This window comes from Pteropus vampyrus, unplaced genomic scaffold (genome assembly GCF_000151845.1).
Source record: "Pteropus vampyrus isolate Shadow unplaced genomic scaffold, Pvam_2.0 Scaffold29, whole genome shotgun sequence".
NCBI classification, from domain to species: domain Eukaryota; kingdom Metazoa; phylum Chordata; class Mammalia; order Chiroptera; family Pteropodidae; genus Pteropus; species Pteropus vampyrus.
In genome coordinates, this window is record NW_011888810.1 from 1,156,764 (window position 1) to 1,165,138 (window position 8,375).

The 8,375-nt window shown below is 40.8% G+C and overlaps 1 pseudogene; it reads left to right on the plus strand.

Moving 5' to 3' along the window:
• Nucleotides 1–7,940: 7,940 nt before the first annotated feature.
• Nucleotides 7,941–8,059, plus strand: LOC111737655 (annotated as a pseudogene).
• The last annotated feature ends 316 nt before the right edge of the window (nucleotides 8,060–8,375 follow it).

An 8,375-nucleotide genomic window follows, 5' to 3' on the forward strand; every position in this document is an offset into this window, starting at 1 on the left:
GATTCCATTTTTAATGAGTATATGAACAATTTATCTTTTAACCTATTATTGAAAGAATGTGACAAAGGAAATGATTAAACATAATGGATATCCATGCATGTCCATCTTAAAGCAACTTTTCAAAGACAATGAAAGCCCCAAGATCGCTCTGATGAAATGGAGCTAGACAGAAACGTAGTAACATATGACTCGGTATAAGTGGTAAAATTAAAGGCAAACATTGTTGATGAGCTCACTAGAGCCTGAAGTATTGAAGCACAATATTAGCCTTGGTGGAAAATAACTTCATTGAAATATGTCCTTCCTGCTACACAGCTTTCCTAAGGCTCTGAAAGCATTTCGTCTCTCTCAGTACCTTGCTCTCTTGTCACCAGGCATTTTCAATAGAAAGAACAGAGAAGAGAGTTTGGGAATGAAAGTGAAGGATAATTGAAGTCTTGCCTAGATCTATTGTTACAACTGAATAGTCAGAGAGATAAATACTCGGTCTCTGCACAGACCCTCACAGAAGCACTTCAGTTCCTGGGGCTGGCATAACAGCCAGTAAATCAGCATATACTTACCAAACACCCACAATAAATAAGACTGAGCTAAGCTCTCTGGGGGATACAAAGATCGATAAGACACAGATCCTGCCCTCTAGGTGTTTGTACTCTAGTTAGGGACTTATGAAAACAATCAATAATACTGAATGGTCTACATTTAACTCCAAACTAATGATTTCTAAGAGAGATACTGAGATGGGGGTGGGGGATGAATTCAGGTGAAACTAAGTACAAATTGGATACAGAGGCCATGAAATCCAGTTGGTCCCCAGGCATCACTTCTTATGAACTGATGTGCAGAAGGGCTGTTGGTCTCCTGAATTAAGGGAGGGGATACACCTGGAGTATAGTCGGCTGACTGAGAAAGGCATGGCATGCCCATTTCCTCCTGGGACTCAGCAATCGGCCCTGCATAAGAGATGAGTTACACAGCCAGAAGGAAAGGGATGAGGTAGAGGTTCAGAGGGAAGGGCAACTCCCCTTTATTGTGGCCAGACCAGCAGGGACTTGGGGGCTGTGCAGAGAAGAGGAAGTTCTTGCCCTTCACCCTGAGACAGAAGCAGCCTTCGGGGCACAGCTGTTTTCCACAGAGGAAAATAGGATCTCAGTATGGGGCAAGGATGTGACAAGGATGCTGAGCTTCCAGCATAGAAGCATGACACCTGGGGAGCTTTTAAAACTATATCAATGCCAAGTTCCAAGCCCCAACCAAGAGAGTTTTAGTTAATTGGTCAGTAATGGGTGGGGCACTAGAGTTTATCCCCCAGGTGATTCTAATGTACATTCCTGAGTAGAGACCCTCTCACAAAGCTGTATGAAATCCTTTCTGAGAGAACATAGGGTCTCTTCTCCTGCAGGTTACAGCTCGCACAAGCTTCTTTGGCCCTGGGACCATCAAGGAACTTGATCCCCATTGAGGGTTTGTCTGGGCACATGAGGCACAGGGTCGGACTTCAGGATCGCTGCTATCAATCCACCACCTAATCCAAGCCTCTCTCTCCACTACCTCCTAATAACTGGTCTCCTTGACTTTAGGACATATGTTCCACGCAGCAGCAGAGTAAGCCTTTTAAAATTCCAATTACATCATCACAGAGCCTTACCCTCTTGAATATGGAAAAAATCCAGACTGCCTCCCATGCCCACTGACCTCACAGGAATCACCCTGCCTGCTCCCCAGACTCATTCCCTAACTTTCTTTGTCTTGCTCACTTCTGTGACGTAGGCTTTGTCCTGAACTTAAAACACTCCTAACTCATTTCATGCCTCAGGTCCTTTGAAATTGCTGCTGAGATATCATTCTCCATATATTCTCTTGATTGTTTTATCTCCTCATTCAGGTCTCTCCCCAGAGAGCTCTTTCCTGTCCATGCTACCTAATGGAGTCCCCATCACCTTCTGTCTCCTTCTATTAATGCTCCTTCCTAGTACTTATCTCCCAATATCACATGTAAATATGCGTAAGTATTTGTTTATTGTCTCTATCCCACTTAGAATATAAACTCCAAGAGGGCAATCCATCACCTAGAACAGTACCTGCCATTTAGTGAACAATAAATATATATTAAGAAAAAATGAACAACTTCCCAAACTATAAGGCAAGCTGCTGAGCATTCTATATCACCCCTTTTGAAGACCCAAGTTTTAGAAGCCACTAACATGCATTGAGCTTCATGATTACAAAAGTCCCCAGGACTAAATAAATACTCTTCTTCTGTTTGTCCCCATTTCTTCCCAGCAGGCATCAACAGTGCTGACTTACTATTTTTGTTTACTTAGTTTTGCTTCTCTCTATTCACATGAATATCAGCCTCACAAGACAATTGTGCCTGATTTGTGTACTACTATAACCCTAATATTGAGCAAAGAGTAAGTGCACAGTAAATTTTGTTGGATATCCATCCAGCTAAGTTGGATTCTCTTACATCTACATTTTGTTAGTTAATACTTTGCATCCAAGGGCCAGATCTTACATTTACTAAATTTATTAGGTATCACTTTATTAGAGTCAACTCCTCATTCCAGTCCACTGAGATCTTTTCAAGCCTGATTCTGTCATTCAGCACAACACCATGCTTGCCTGTCTGTGGAAATTTCATAAAGCTGCCACCCACACCATTCCCTAGGTTGAGATGCGGTGGCAGACAAGTGGGCAAGCCTCTCCCTCTATGACCTCCTTTGCTTTCATTGTGGACCAAGTTGGGAAAACTCAAGGCAGAGCCTCTGCAAACTCCTATACATACCTACCCTCCCCTACCCCGCTTCCTAAAAGGAGGAGGTACAGAACAGACCAAAGGCTTGAGAACAGGCTAGACCACAGTTTGAAACCCACCTTCTCCATTACTTGCTTTGTAAATTTGGGCAACGGTAATTCTCTTCACCTCCTTGCAGCTGAGTTTCTTTCCTCTGATACATAGAGACAATAATTCCTAGCTCTAGAGTTGTTGTGAAAACTGAACGCAGTGACAAAGTACCCAGTACCATGCTAGGCTTTTGATGAAGACTTCATCTGTATGTATTTAAAACAAAACAAACAACTCTGGTGGGTCAAATTTGGAAACAAGAGAGGAGAGTGAAACTCAGCTAATTCACTGGGTCTTTTTTAAGCCAATGAAAATAAAAAATCTGTACATCTACAAATTAGTTCAAATCAGAAGTCATGAGGACAGTTTTGGTCATTGGTTTAATGCTCCCATTAAAGTCCTCATATATCTATGAACTTGAAGACACAGGACTGTGGGACTTATACAAGGGACATCAGAAAGCTGTGTAGGAATACAGGTACCTATAGTAGGCTGGCAGGCCCATGGCTCCATATGCTCTCCATACTACAGTACCAATGCAGTATGCTCTTCCAGCTGGCATTTTTTTGCATCTACCTCACAATCATTTAAATAATGAGGCAAACTGTAAAGATGGAGAAATAATCATAAAAAGCTGAGGGAAGTATGCAAATAGAAAACTCTACAAACTCAGAGGAGGTTGGGAGAACAAAGATAATCAAGAGTATTATCAACACACCCCAGGTGTGCAGGCACTGGAAGCCTGAGGGGGAGCACGTGCTAGAAAGGGAGGGGCAGAGCCCCCACGGCTCTTGGTCTGGTACCCGTTTTCATTTATGAACTTGCTTTCTTGAGCTCTGAAGAATCCTGACAGGTGGAGCTCGAAGACATTAGAGAGTGGAAGAAAGTGGAAATTAGATATTTCCTGTAATGTCTATTCTCTACCCTCTTCATTTACTATGTTCATCCTGAAATGGCAGCTACAGATATGCATTAAAAATGATGCCAATGTCATCACCCCTCTGCTCAAAAACTTTCAGTGGCTTTTACCTCACTCAGAGTAAAAGCCAAAGCCCCCACCCACCCACCTAAGGCCTCAAGAGGTGTCCCCCAGCCCTGTGATTTCAGTAACCGTCTTCTTACCTTGCTTCACCCAGCCATACTCTGCTCCTTGTAGATCCTTGAACATACCTGTGCTCTCATTTCCAGGCTTTGCCTACCTCCCCTTCCCTCTTTCAGCCTTGGCTCAAAGGTCTTAGTCTCATGGAAACTTCCTTTGTCTATGCAAACAGCAAACCCTCCTCCTTGACTCTTTCTCTCCCTGCTTTACCTTCATTAGCACTTATCACCACCTGATGTAGCTTATATCCGGCCTCTTTCCTTGGTTTATAATCCTTTTCTCCTAACTAGAATGCAAGCCCAACAACAAGGCTTTTTGTCTATATGTCCATTGATATTTCCCCAGTGCTATCAACTTTATTTACCTGGCATGTGTTAAGGGCTCAATGTATATTTGTTGAGAGATTTTGTTTGTTTGTTTTTGTTGACTAAAGCTACACATGTTTATTTTGTTTCTCTCTTTCTCTTCCCATTTTTCTACCTCATAGGGTTGCTGAAAAGACAAAAGGAGCTAATTCCTGATGAAAAGCTTATTGCATTGCATCTGGTACATACTTAATAAAAGTTGGATGCCTTTATTATTGGGCAAGTTTCACCTCAGTATACAGTGAGCATTGGTAGCAGAGACTTCCTCATTGTGGCACTCAAGAGAACTGGGCCCTCCATGTGGGTGGAACCTTCAGGGTCAGGCAGGAACAGCTGGGATGGGAGAGGTGAAGAAATCACAGAGAGGCATGCTCACCCCTACACTGCCATCCTTTAAACCAGAGGTCCTCAACCCTGAAGCCACAGATGGATCAGGTTCATGGCCTGTTAGGAACTGGGCCGCACAGCAAGAGGTGAGCAGCGGGCCTGCAAGCAAAGCTCCATCTGTATCTACAGTCACTCCCCAGCACTAGCATCACCACCCCAGCTCCGCCTCAAATCATCAGGCATTAGATTCTCACAGGAGCACTGGTCCCTGGTGCCGAAAAGGTTGGGGACCACTGCAAACTATACCAACAGTGATGCCGACAGATCCATGCATCTCAGTTACAGCTAATTAAGGAAAATCATTTCCACCTCATCCAAGTAATCAATGCCCAGAGCCCCTGCTTACTATAGGGGTTCCCACTCTAGCCAGGCTGCAAAGACTGGCCCCTACCAACCTCACCAGCTTCATCTTGCATGGTGCTTCCCCTAACCTCCCATTTTCAGGGCTCCAGCCACCACCTGCGTCTCTAGTTCCTCGAGGGGCTCCTGCCCTTTCCAGTCTGCATGATCTATCAACTTCAGTCTCCTCTTTCAGATCACACCTCCAGTGTGTTCCCTTCTTTTGGAGGCTATTTCTCCTCCTGAAGTTGCCAAAATCAAAGTAGTAGCTTCACATTAACTGCTAACTTGTTAGTCCCATGAAAGAAGGACCGAACCTGGTTTCACTCACTATTGTATTCTTTAGTGGGGACACATCATAGGCAAGTGTGTATGTGTGTGTGTGTGTGTGTGTGTAATATTTTTAACTAGTTAATAAAGATCTCATTCTCATTGAAATCCCTCTACATTTGAGTCTAACTGAGACTACTTTCCACTCCTTGTCTTTCTCAGTCTGATGAGCACGATCTCCCAGCTTGCTTTCCAAGCACCTCCACTGACATCTTCCACTAGCGCTGAACACTTCGCTTCCAAGAAACAAGCCAATCTCCTCTCAAAATCACTACCCATGAGATTAATCATGATCTCTTCTCTATTTTCAGGCCCTCTGTCTAGGACAACAGTGGGTTCCACCAGTTATACCTACAACACACTCTCTAGGAGTTTGAAGTGTTGATTTCTGGCCTGGCCTGAGTGCTCATTGGCTTCTTCAGAACTCAGCTCAAAGACATGTCTCCAGAGGGACTTCCACTGACCACCATGTCTGCAAAGCATCCCCCTCACTCTCTGTCTGTACCCTCATAATATTGCTGATCATCAGTGTGTGGTCCATGGATTAAGAGTGGCAGCCTCACCTGAGAACTTGTTAGAAATGCAGAATCTTGGAACCTCACCCCAGATTTGCCCAATCAGAATTTGCATTTTAACAGGATTCCTGAGATCACCCATATGCACATGAAAATTTGAAAAGCACTGCTTTAGAAGAGACACAGCTTGTAACTGTCTAATTTGTTTATTTAGTAATCATTTATATTACACCCAACTAAAAAGTAACATCCATGGAGGAAAGGTCCTCCTCTGTCCTATTTATCACTGGATTGCCAGTGTCTAGCTGTTTGTACAAGGAAGGTGTCAAATAAATATGAAATAATAAATAAATGAATGAATGAATACATTTTCAAAGTTTCTTCAAACCTAATGTTTTATGATTAATGGTCTTCTCTTTTTAGTTCATTTCCTTCTCCTCATTGTCCAAGTTGAGTTCCCCTGCCTTTAACAATCATTTATTCAGCACCTTCTGTGTAGGATGTTCTATGCTGAGCACTGAGAATAGTTAAAAGGCAGTAAAGATCACACAGTTTAAAACAACTTCTGCATTTTATCTGATGACATCTTCGATTTCTAACTCCATATCTCCCTTACACTAAGCAGTAGGTAAATTTATTTTTACCCTTTGTGGCCAAAGAATTGTCTACTTTCCCAAGAGCTCGTCGTTTTCTGACTAGATACCTGGACCTTTGGAGCACTTCCTGCTTTTCCATTACTAATGAGACTTTATCCAGTTCCTGGACAGGCTGCATCTCGCCTTGCTGCCAGCAAAAAACATTCCCACGACCACCACCCGGGTATACACAATGGCTACCTTGGGTCCAGGGAACCTCCAGCCTTCACAGCCTGATTGTCTGCATTTGCTCACTTTGCATGGCAAGTTGCCTGCTCTTTAGATCCTGGAGAGCTTTGTTTTATATCTAGCTTTAACCCTAACTTCCTCATTTTCCCTTAGTTAATAGTTTTCCCCCTTGTCTGATATGTTCTTCTCCTCTCTAAGGGGATTCCTCTTCACCCTTTTGTACTATAAGAAATTTATTCCCTAATTCGTACTATAAGAAATTTATTCCCACAATTCATTATATCAACAATAAAGTGGGAAAACTATGACCATATATATTAACGCAGGCTGAAAGGCATTTAATGAACTTTTGCAGTCATTCCTAATGCATACTGTAAATAAAATAGGAATCAAAAGGAAATGTTTGAATATGGTAAATACTTTTTAACAGAAGTTAATAACAAATTTTAAAATAAAAAAATTTCATAAAAATTAGAAACTGGATAGCAATGCCCACCATCACTAAAAAATTGGTCAGCATGGTCTAAATGGTTCTAGCCAATGCAATGAGATAAGAACATTAAATAATTAACCTAAAATCAGAAACGAAGAGGTGAAACTCCAGTTTTTTTTTTTTTTGGTTGATGATTTGATTGCCTATCTAGAATGGCCACATATGCTAATTTTTAAAATTCTATAAATAATAAGAGTATTTGATAAGTTTCAAGGATATAAGAAGAATTTTAGAGGAAAATACATTCTCCATGTACTAGCAATAAATACTCGAACATGGAAAAAGTAAAAAAAAAAAAATTACAATAGTAAAAAAAATTAACAAGAAAGCCATGGAACTTATATAAATAAAACTATAAAATCTTATTAGATAGTATAAAACAGATTTTGAACAAATGGAAAGAGAAACTATGATCTTCATTAGGGAGAAATAAAAGTGTTAAAAATTATAAATATATAAAATTTAATGATACTCCTATTAAAACATGAATAGCATTTTTATTTCCTTTTCCTTGAAAGCAAAATAGTCTTCATTTCATATAGATGAAAAAATGCTCCAGAATACTAAAATTTACATAGACATTTATATAAGACTAAAGATGGATAATTTGCCTTAGCAGACATCAAAACACACTACAAAGCCACTCTAAACAAACCAATATAGATAAGCATAAGAATAGAAAACATTATCAGTGGAGGATCCAGAAATAAATGCCAGTAAATATAAGATTTTAAAATACAGTCTACGGCTACACCACCCTAAACAAGCCTGATCCCATCTGATCTTGGAAGCTAAGCAGGGTTGGGCCTGGTTAGTACTTGGATGGGAGACCACCTAAGAAGACCAGGTGCTATAGGCGTAAAAAATAAAAATAATAAAAATAAGGGATTGTAAACTGACAAGGTCCTTGCAATCAATCTGTGAGGTCAACCAAGGGTTGCCTCACCTAAAAAATACATAAATGTTTTAAAATACAGTAAAATCATCTCTAGTCAATTCTCATCTCTAGTCAATGAGAAAACAATGACTTATTTAGAAAGTGGCCATGAACAAATGGCTACTACTGAATTAAAAGAATGTGGAGTTGAACTATTATATGATACCATATGAAAAATAAATTTACATAGATTAAAGACAAGAGGTTGAAGATCTTCACAACCCAAAAGAGGAACCTT